At 42.9% G+C, this 11,782-nt stretch overlaps 1 pseudogene; it reads left to right on the top strand.

Annotated features, from left to right (window-relative positions):
- The first annotated feature begins 7,391 nt into the window (after positions 1-7,391).
- LOC127542905 (ras-like protein) lies at positions 7,392-8,737 on the top strand (annotated as a pseudogene).
- The last annotated feature ends 3,045 nt before the right edge of the window (positions 8,738-11,782 follow it).

Genomic DNA, 11,782 nt, shown 5'->3' with positions numbered 1-11,782 from the left:
TCAAGATTAGAAGAGAGCAAGAAAAGAAGTTTGAAAAAATCTTTCTCTCTCTTCTTCTACCTCTGGCTGACTGCAGCAGCTTTGTAGGGAGAAGGGGGAGAAGGGAGAGGAGGGAGAAAAGGGGGAAATAAAAACATAGATTGAAAGGGATTTGAAAGTTTGGAAAGTTTAAAAAAATATAGAAGAGCAGTGTGCCAACATTTAAAGAAAAGAAGTTTGAATGGAATATCTAGGCATTCTCTGTTGTGAGGGATGTAGAAGACCCTTACCCACAATGACTACTCAGAGATCATTCAGTAGAAAGCAGAAAAGTTGTTTATTAATAAATTCTCATGAGAATGAGCAATTTCTACTGTGAGGAGGGAAAGAGAGAAAGCTCACAGTAGGAGGGCTAAAGAAGTAGTAAAGATAAATAGCTTTTATATAAGAGATTACATCACAAGTAAGAGAGCATTGAGAAGGGGAGGGGGAGGCATCTAATTGGTTGTTGCTATTGGGAGAGATTGGAATGGAAGGTTTCAGGGAAATCTCCTGATTTCTAGGAAACAGAAAATCAGGCCTTCAGGCTTAATCAAGCAGATAGTGGTCAAACAAATAGACTAAATATTAATAAATGTCAAATACTGATAAATGTCATCAGCTCAGGTTAAGTCAATATGGTTATAGCTGGCCAAAGCTCAAGTAAATATGGGTCTGCACATATTATACAGGTCATAGGGGAAACCCAGAAATAATGAAAATAAAATACAGAAAAAGAATTCATACATTCCTGTAAGTTCTTCAGCTTATCTTTCTCGGCAGAGAAACACACTAAATGGGCTTGGAAGTTTAGAGAAGCTCTGTTTGGATTCTGGAAGGAAAAAAATTCAAGATGAAACGAAAAAAATTCAAGCTGAAACAAACTTCTCCCCCAGGAGGTCCTGGGAAAATTTGGGAATTGGTTATTTTAATGTTACTTAGTATAAAATGTTACTTGTGATTTTAAACTTTTTAACCTGTTGTACTCATTTGCAAGTAAATGGAACGTGGCCATTCTAAACTGACAGGAAAGTTTTCCCCTTAAAGAAGAATGGGAAACTGTTTTGCACATAAGGAGGCGAAATGGGCTGGAAGAGAGGAATCTGTGAATCCGGAGGAGATGATGGTGCTAATTCTGGCATTTCTGCCTCCAATGCCTCCACCATCCCTTACCCCAGAGGAGAAGCAGGAAATCCAAAGCCTTGGCACTCAGGAGGATAAAAAGGGGCACTGGCTCCTCCCTGATGGCAGAGAGGTGCTGACCACAGCAGATATGAGACATGTGCTCCAACATTTACATCAGGGCAGTCACTGGGGTGTTCAAGGCCTGTGTGACGTGGAGCTGACTAAGTTTGTGGCACTGGGTTTGTACACACTAGCAGGCAACTGGTCAGCGGGCGTCCTTTTTGTCAAAGGACGAATAGGACGGCCCAACGACAAGCCCCAAAAGGAGGAAGGCCCCCTGGTATCGGGCCTTTCCAAAGCATTCAGGTGGACTTTACCGAGCTGCCATCTGTGGGGTGTTTCAAATACCTGTTGCTTGTAGTGAACCATCTGACCTCATGAGTGGAAGCCTCCCCCCTTGCCGGGGCAACTGCCTCATCAGTCATAAAAGTACTCTTTGAGCATATCATTCCGAGGTATGGGTTGGAGGAGCAGGTAGATTCGGACCAAGGCACCCATTTCACAGCTAAGATCTTCCGATCTGTGGCCCAAGCTCTAGAAATATCATGGGAATTACACACCCCATGACCTCTGCCCTCATCAGGTAAAGTGGAAAGGATGGATAAAGAAATTAAACAGCAATTGACTAAATCGGCGTTAGAGACACAATTGCCCTGGACCAAGTGCCTTCCCCTTGCCTTATTAAGAATAGAACAAAACCCTGAAGGGAGGTGGGATTATCACCTTATGAATTATTGTATGGTCACCCTTATCCAAAAGGGATTCGAAATTCCTCCTTGGATCCAATATTTGAGACCAAGGATTTGTTTTTAAAGAAATATTTCTTTACTGCACCATCTGAAAACTTTACAATTAAAAGGCTTATTGCTCAGACTCCTCCCTTAAGATTTACAGTGCATAAGTTCCAGCCTGGAGACCGGGTCCTGGTTTGGACGTGGAAAGAGGACAAGCTGACCTGGGAAGGAGTGTTCCAGATCCTCTTGATATCAGATACAGCGGTGCTACACAGGAAAGAGGGTGGACTCAGCATATCAGAATTAAAGGACCTGGCCCCCAGCACAGATTATCAAGGAATATGGACTGGTGACATGAGCCCAAGATGGTAGTTGGGGATATTGAACACCAATATATATATTAAACAGCTTAATTTGACTGCAAGCAGTCTTAGAGGTAACAACTAACCAAGCTACTCAGGCCCTTGATCTATTAGCCGATCAAGCCACTTAAACAAGAGAAGCTGTTTTATAACATAGATTAGTTCTAGATTATCTGTTAGCAGAGGAAGGGTCCGTGAGAAACAAAAGCTGTCCACCTGTTGTAAGCAAATTGATGACAATGGACAAATAGTAAAAGAAATTACTAAGGACATTTGCAGGATAGTTCATGGGCCTGTAGAAGTTTGGAAATCTCCCTTCACAAATGGCTGGTGGTCTTGGTTTGATAGTAGCTGGGGGAAACAGCTCTTAGGGTATGGAATTATTGCAATCAGTGGTATTATTCTGTTTTCACTATGTTTACCCTGTATAATTACATTGGTAACAAGAATAGTTCAAAGGTCACTGTCAATCTTACATACAGAGGATGCCATTAAAATGACAGAAAGAGGGATGGGAGGCGGTAGCAGGGGATGATCCAGATGTGGAACTAACAAAAAATGTGTAGAGATGTTAATCAAATTTGACCCCAATGTTAGTTCTTCATGAGGAAATATATATTATACACACACACACACACACACACACACACACACACACACACACATATATATACACATATATATTTATGAATAACAGAGGGGATTGTGTGGAAAGGTGAAGAACTTACAGATCAAGCACATATTGATCAGAGACTGTTAGCTAAATGAAATGAAGCCTGAAAGAGCTCAGTTTGGGCTTCTCCAAAAGCATGTGATTTTAGATAAGGCCTGGACTGCATTGCATTGTCCAAAAAAAGAGGAGAGAATGTAAGCCTGCACACAAACTATGAAAAGAAAGCATTGGGGTATTTGTATAGATTAAGAGAAGTGAACGTATGAGAAATATTATATGTAAGAACAGAGAGGATAATTACTAACATTGATAAGGAAATAGAATATATAAATCATATAAATGAATTTATTGAATCAGTGAGTACCTATATGTAGCAATGAAGAGAAAGAGGCAGACTACATATGTATGTATATATGAATATCTTCTCTATAGTCATATGTATGTGTTATCATATATTCTGTATATATTCATGTGCAGAAATTTGAATTATTTATATGTTATAGAAGTGAAAACTCTGTAGTCATATATATGAGTGCCCACAGATAAATATAAAGAATATATATAAATGAAATATTGGGGTTCTGTTTTATATGGGATTAATCATATTGTACATATAAGTGTATATAATCCTATACATAGAAATATAAAGAGTCATTCAACACTGATAAAGAGAAGTAGAGAGAATGGAGGATTCTCCCTCACAGAATATATAGGGGAAATATGTGAGCCCTCACGGACAAGAATACACAAAGCCCAGGGGTCCTGAGGAGAGGGACAGAGGACCATCCATACAGACAGCAGAGAGTTGCAGGCATCAGGCCTGGTCCCTGGGTTGGTCTCCCTTCCTGATCAGCTCTCACAATGGCAAGTCAGAAAACCCCTATGGCAGCTTGAGCCAGCAATAGTGATGGTGGAGGAGGGGAAATGAGCCCAAGAAGTTATTTGGGGAGGGGAGAAAGGAGCCTGAAAGGCTGTGACAGGGGGAGGGAAGCTGACTGCAGAGTAGAAGAAGAGGCAGTAGCGGGGATTGGGAGACTCCTGCCTGGCCAAGGTGGGTGCTGACATCAGTGACCATTGGCCCTTAGCAGGGGTTCCACCTTTTTAGACCCAACTCCTTTTGGCTGATGGTTCTTTGGAGACCTGGAGGGCTGGGAGTGAATATCTGGGGGATGAGAGAGGCCAGAGCACAAACCCAAAGCTTTCCTGAGGTTCAGACTCCTGAGCATGGGGAGAACCTGGCCATGAACCCTAAGCCCCAGACCCTGGGACTCCTGCACATGGTCGGGAAATGTTCCCTAACTGCTCTGTGATCTTTACAATCCCTATAATTTGGGAGTTGGTGGGCCTCATTTCTAGTTCAGGGGATAGATTCAAGAAAAACCATGGGTTTTTTTCCCCACTTTTATGGTTATAATAAGGTCAGAGCTTGGTGAATGGGGGCTGCCCCAAGGGGAAGCATTAGACTAGCAGAGGTCTAATGTCTAGAGGTCTGAGGGTCTATATTATTAACATTACAGGTTGGCATTATGATATGTAGGTAGAGTCTGAATGCACTGGTAGTTTGTGATAGGATGTAGGGCTGCCAGAGACCTCAGAGATCATCTGGGCTGAGCTTCTCCTCATTTGCAAAAGGGAAATTGAGACCAAGAGGAGATAAGGGACATAGCCAAGGTCACACAGGGCCTGGAGCCCCCGTCTCCCTGGCCTGCCACACTAGCTGATTTCCATCTTGGCCTCTTCCTCCTCCCACAGCCAAGCTTCATGGACTGAAGTATAATGTTCTTGTTTTGGTTTTCTGGAGGTCTCTGAGGTAGCCTTTTTCCAGCAGAGTAATCTCCACAAGAGTAGCCAGGGGTTAAAGTCCAAACTCTTTATCATCTCTTTCAAAGTCTTGTCTCCTTTCCTGGGGCCCAGTTAGCTTTCTTAAAGGCCTTCAGGAGTCTTGGTGTCTGTGGAGAAAATGCAGGAAGACAGGCCTGCCACCACAGGGTGTGAGATGGGATGAATAAATCTGAGTCTAAGGGCTTGTGCTTCAGCCTCCAGTCAGATTGTCTTCCCTAGCTCTGAATGAATCTGGCTGAGGCTTCCAACTTTTATGTTCTACACTGAGTATAAACCAATCATTATATCACTATGTGGGGAATAGATAAGAGGAGGAACTTACAGGAATGTATGAATTCTTTTTCTGTATTTTATTATTTCTGTGTCTCCCCTCGGACCTGTATAATATGTGCAGGTTCATCTCTACTTGAGCCTTGGCCAGCTAGAAACATATCTACTTAACCTGAGCTGATGACATTTATTGGTATTTGACATTTATCGAGATTTAGTCTATTAACTGGACCACTGTCTCCTTGATTAAGCCTGAAGGCCTGACTTTCTGTTTCCTAGAAATCAGGAGATTTCAGAGAAACAGAAACCTTCCATTCCAATCTCCCCAAATAGCAACAACCAATTAGATGCCTCCCCCTCCCCTTCTCAATGCTCTCTTACTTGTGATGTAATCTCTTGTATAAAAGCTATGTATCTTTACTACTTCTTTAGCCCTCCTACCGTGAGCTTTCTCTTTCTTATCTCGCCATGGGACGGCTCATCCTCCGGAGGTTTTCAATAAACAACTTTTCTGCCTTCTACTGAGTGATCTCTGAGGAGTCATTTTGGGTAAGGGTCTTCTACATTCCACACCACTAGGAATCCATTATTTATTGTAAGGCTAAGTCAATCATGCTGAACTTAGAGAACTATTAGTCACCATGCTAAACTAGATCACCATTGTCTTTATCAATTCCACTAACTTAGCATCTTGTAAGAATCCTTGTTTCAGAGTTCTGCCCATAACCCTGAAGGTTCCTGGGAAGGCGCTCTTCAGAAGCAGTTGGTGAGTTCCCCATAGAGCTGGGAGTCTTCACTTATGACTATGGGGTTAAAGGAAGGGCACATCAAAGCCCTGGGCTTTATTCTAGCCTAAGATCCACATTTAGCAGGATGAGTCTGAGCAAAATCTATATGGCTAGTGTGGTAGTGGTAGCAAAGCTTTGGCCAAAGGAGGCAAACCCTGGAGAGGCAGGGGTCAAGGACTGCTTGGGGGAGGGGCTGAGTGGTAGTTGGGCTTTTAATGGTGGGAAGGAAAGTTGCATGTTATCAACATAATAGAATGGGAATTTTCAGCTGTACAAAGGATCTTGTTTGGGCTGCAGAATCAGGGTGGGAAAGGAAGTTAGAATAAGCCTTGAACACAGCTCAAGTGTCCTTTCCTTTAACACCCTGGGAAGCTCAGTGGGATTCTGATCACTGGAAAGGAGGGCTTCTCCCTGATCTGCCCAGATCAGTTTCATGAGAAATCATGTATTCATTGTATATAAATACATACTATTTGGTCTTTTTTGACATATATATATATATATTATATATATATATATATATATATATATATATATATATATATATATAAAGAATTTAAATAGTCTATACTTTATATATACTTTAGTCATTCCATATTCGTCTATGTACAGATAATCTTATTTTCTATCTATATTCCTATAGAAGAGGCAAGAGTTTTCATATAGTCTCTGACTGGGACAGAAACAGTAGAATGCTTTCAGATATGTAGGGAGGATATCAAAGTACTGTTAGAGGTAAAAACAGGGAGAAATTTTAAATTTAATCACACACAGATTTATATGAAAAAAGAAATTATGTATACTCCTATAAATAGAATAGAAAGAATGATTACCAGTGTTTATGAGGAAATAGAATTTATAACTCATTTAAATGATGTGGTAGAGAGAATAAATGAATACATGATCGTAGCAATGATAAAGTACCAGGCTACTTATATATGTATAAATATGAATCTATTTCCTGTCTTCTCAGGTGTGAGTTGTTACACATTGTAGAGGGCTGAAACTATTGTGTTGATGCACTGAGGTCGGGACTGCCGAGCGCTTGAGGCTAACTACTGATTGGATGATACTCTATGGACGTTTGCTTGGAAAATGGTCCTTTCCACTATCCGTACTGGCTCAATGATTGGTGTATAGAGGATTGTAGGAGGGACTAGGGAGTAGAGTAAGACTAGCCAGGAACACACTGTTGGCAGTAGGTGAGGGAGAAGGTGCTTGTGGAGATTCTCTTCCATTCCCTTCACTTCTACCCCTAAAGATCAAGAATAAAGGCGGACTTTTGCTTATCCAACTCCCGCTGATTTTGGGGTGTCCTGGGTGTTAGCACAGTCATTACAATACATTTCCTAAACATTCATTCACACAGATGTAATATCATACTTTATAGGAGAAAAACTTTCTACATAAGTTTATGTACTAATATATTTATATATAAGTATATATATAAGTCCTCACAGATGTGTGAAAAGAATATATATGTGAAATATAATAGTTTTTGCTTTATATAGGATTATGTCATCTATAGCTATATAATTATATTCATAGGATCAAAAGGGGACTCATTCCTTACTCTTAAAGAGGAATAGAGAGAGATTATGGAGGATTACTGCCTTCCATCAATATACAGAGGAAATATTTGAGCCCTTATAGATAAGAATACAGAAAGCCCAGGGGTTTTGAGAAAGGAGACAAAGGACCATCTGCACAGACAGTGGGCGGTCACTGGGCATCAATCCTGGTCCTTGGGGTCCTATTGAAGAGGGAGGGAAACTGTTCCCTTTACTAAAGCTCTGTTTCCTTTAAGATTATCACTAACCTGCCTTAAAGACTGGACCTGAATGTGACCTGATTGGGTATTTTTACAGCTCCGAAATCCAGACAGATACAGAACCAAGATGTATAAGATGGTGGTGATGTGCACCTGTTCTGTGGACAAGACTGCATTGACCATGCACTTTACTAAGAACCATTTTGTGACTGAGTATGACCCCACAATCCAAGATTTCTACCGTAAGCAAACAGTGGTGGATAAAGAGCTGTGCCAGCTGGACATCGTGGATACTGAAATGGACAAAAGACTGGGCCCCATCCCTGGTTCATGAGACTCTAGATTTTCCGAGAAGTGGTTGAAGCCCTGGACGTTCCGAGAAGTATTCATCTAACAAAGTCAGGTCAACATTGCGATACGTGTCGACACGTTCCGTTGTGTGCTCACTCACATCCTGACATTTCTCCATTGATAAGCGAGAAACTGTGTCAGTGATTTATGAAATTTGTAACCGCAAGGCTGTACCAAGAAGTGGCAAATGTGCTTAAAAGAGTACCTCACTAAAGGTTTGGGGCTGATCTCTACTAGCCTGTCTAGTGGGGTCAGTCGCCAGCCGGCTAATAAATGATGCTTTCATTGAATAATCTGGTCTGAGCTGTTTATCTTGTGTCGGTCCATTTCAGATACCAGAGGCATTGAAATGTATTACCCTCTGAGGAGCCCTTCTGTGCACTGGGGAGAGGGATTCCTCTTTGTCTATGCAGTGAATGATTTCTACTCTTTTGAGAATGGGAATGTCCTCTGGAACCAACTACAGGGGATCAAGGGCACCACTCTGTACCCATGGTGTTGGTGGCCAACAAAGTAGACGTGACTGACAGGCCGGTGGACCCCACAGTGGGCCAGGAGGTGGCCAGGAGATTCGAGGTCCCTTATGTGGAGCGATCGGCTAAGATTGGGCAAGGTGTGGAACAAGCCTTTCGTGAGCTGATTCGAGAAATTTGTAGGATGATTTCCACCTGGAGTACCTCAAGATTCTTGCTAATACTAAGTGCAGGCAGGCCTATGGGTACAAGTGTTGCACAATCCAGTGAGCAGGTACACCCTCACACTGATTGTGCCCATGAATTATCCTCTCACCTGGCTAGGAAAACCTCCAAATCCCCAGCCATTTTCCAGCCTTCAAGAACTTCACCTGGACCCTTCTTTCTGCCTGCTTTTCACTGCCAAGCCTTTTTGGGCATTATCAGGATTTCTCCAGCAGCCTTTTGGAGGGACCTGTCTGCTTTTCTCCCTTAAGGCCTTTTGGGATTTTTGCTTTTGTTTCCCCTTTTGAGCAGGAATGGCTATCTCACTCCCTGGGTATTGTGACCAGGAAAGACTCCATTCCTCCTTGAGTGCACAGCCTCCCCCAGCCTCTCTGGCTGCCAGAGGCCTCAGAGACAGCCAGCTCCCTGGAGGCTTTCGAGAGAAATCCCACACTCATTCAGCAGCCTCCTCTGTCTTCCTGGAGGCTCTGTATGGGATTTTCTTTATTAGGCTTTCTTCTGCTCCCCCAACACAAGTGATCCTCCCTCTTGTCCCTGGGCTTGGTGTATTTGCTGCCTGGAGCCAGGAACCCACCCTTGTCATGGCCCAGAAGACCTTGTTTGTGGTGTTGATGAGGAGCCCTGCTCTCTGAAGTGGTCCTCATTCAATGACCCTCAAGAGCAGACTGGGGGAATATGTTTTTTTTTTTTTTGTTTTTTTTTTTTTGGGTTACTCACATTGAGTGTGTTGGTTCTCAACTTGGTTTTCATCTGGACCACTTTGGATGGCAGTGAGGGTTTGGGGCTGAATGAGCCTGCCTCTGTTATGCCACAGTTCTCTTTAACTGTCCTGACTCAGTTTCTTTGTACAAGTTTCCCTTATCTCAGTCTCCCTAATTACTCCCCTAAGCTGTAAATCTCCCTCTGGTCCATTTAGGCTGAGGACCAATAACTCTAAGGTTATAAATTGTTAGCAAGATAAACAAGAGAGTAGACCTCCTGACTCTTTTCTGTCCTCAAGAATGTACAATATCCCTCTAAAATATTCCAAGATATTTCACTGACATCTTTATCTCTGTGTATTCAGACATCCTGTCTCTGGGTTTTTAAAGAATTTATGGCCTTTTCCAACCTGACAGTTTTCCCACGCTTCTCACCCCTTCCTTTGTTCAGAGAAAAGGGATTTAAGAAGTTGGGCTTCCTCCATTCATTGCTGGAGGCTGACGGCTGGAAGTTGGATTCTTTGAGATGAAAGTCTCCTCCAGCCCTGGGACCAACATGGATTCCTTGGTCCCAGTATATCTTTATCTCTGTCTGACTGGACAATTTGAGACGAGAGTCCTGTCCAGTCAATCTTACTCTCCCATTAATAAAATATTAAAAACTCTCTAATCTCTCTCCTGCCTCAGTTTCTCCGGCATTACACTTCCCACCAGCAGGATGCCTTTAGACATAAGTGCCATTAAAATTACAATTTCTGTTTTAGCCTCCAGATAAACCCCTTTCGAGGTTGCAAGTTGCAGTATTTTTATTGCCTCCAAGAGCAGTGGAGTGCAGAGGGCTGGCTGTAAATGTTCTGAGCAGATATCTCACAGCTGCAGGTCAGGTGGGGGTCTCCTTAGGAGCCTTCTGACCTGGGCATCGTTGTATTAAGGAGTTCTGGCGAAAAGGACAGTGAGTGATTCTCCCAGTTCATTAAAAGTATTAAGGATTCTGACGCTACCTGTTTGTGGCTTTTTTTGGTAGGGAGGGTTGAGTAGGAAGAGGAATTGCTTTTAAAGGGACTTTTTTCACACTTGGATTCAAAATGGATTATTTTTCTTTTTCTAGAATTTCTTGCAAATAAAAGTTGTTGGTTTGTTAATTTAAAAAAAAAAAAGGATTCTCACTAAATTGTGCTGTGGCCCCTTTCTGATCTCAGAGATCAGGATCTCCCAGGCTCCAAGGAGTCCGGAGAAGGCCCATCTTCCCAGGATGAGAGAAGCAATACCCTTCAAGGGCAAATCCTCTCCCATAGAGCTTTTGGAAGTTCGAAATTCTCATTCAATTGAGAAATCCTGGTGTGACCAGCTCGGGCCGTCCCAGCCCCCACCAGGACATCCCTATAACGGCTTCCTTGGGCTCAGCTCCTTGCACAAGGCTCGAGCAATTTGCCAGGACCCTGCCCGCCTGCGGGAGATTCCATCTCCCTAACGGGGAGGGCTCTGCCACCATCGGAGTCTGTCTCTCAGCAAACTGGTTTCTCTCCAATAATAAACTCTCATTTTGCGATGAATAATTCGGGAATAAGTGAACTCTTTCACTTTAAACCTGTGGCCCATTAAAAGGGGATTTTTAACAACTTTGTCATTGCCGCTAACCTTATCACCACTGGGCTTTCGGAGATGGGAAAGAAGGTGGAAATGGTTGACAGGAGCAGAAGCGAGTACTGGAGTCGGGGCAGAAGGGGCAGGCTGGGTGGCAGGAGGGGCCCGGGGAAAGGAAGGGAGCCTCAAGAAGCTCCAGTGGCTATTGATATCAGCGCCCACCTTGGTGAGGCAAAAGTCTTCCAACCTGCTCCCCCCCCATAATGTCGGAGAAACTGAGGCAAGATAGAGATTAGAGAGTTTAAATATTTTATTAATTGGAGAGTATAATTGACTCTCGTCTCCAAGTGTCCAGTGGAGAATGTGAGTTCTCAATGACATATCTGGCCACATGGCTCAGCTACAGGGGTAGACCAAGGAAGGGGCGGAGTCAGAACATTGAGAATGGGAAGTTTCAGGACCATAAATTTGGTTCTAGCAGGATGGGGGGAATCTGGAAGCCAGAGACAGGATGTCTGAATGAACAGAAATAAAGATGTCAATGAGGTATCCGGGATAGTCTTATCTTTCGAAACATTTTAGGGGGAAAGTGTCATAAATTCTTGAAGGCAGAAGGAGTTAGGAGCCAAGAAGTCTGATCTCCCCCTCATCTTGAGTCTCACATTGACAATTTATAACCTTAGAGCAAGTGGTCCTCAGTCTTAATGGACCAGAGGAGGATTTTACAACTAAGGGGATTGAGGCAGAACAGTTAAGGAGACTGAGGCAGATCAATTAGGGAAACTCAGTCAGGACAATTAGGGAA

This window comes from Antechinus flavipes, chromosome X (genome assembly GCF_016432865.1).
Source record: "Antechinus flavipes isolate AdamAnt ecotype Samford, QLD, Australia chromosome X, AdamAnt_v2, whole genome shotgun sequence".
NCBI lineage: Eukaryota > Metazoa > Chordata > Mammalia > Dasyuromorphia > Dasyuridae > Antechinus > Antechinus flavipes.
Note: the sequence above shows the minus strand (reverse complement) of the source record. Positions and strands in the feature narration are given on the sequence as shown.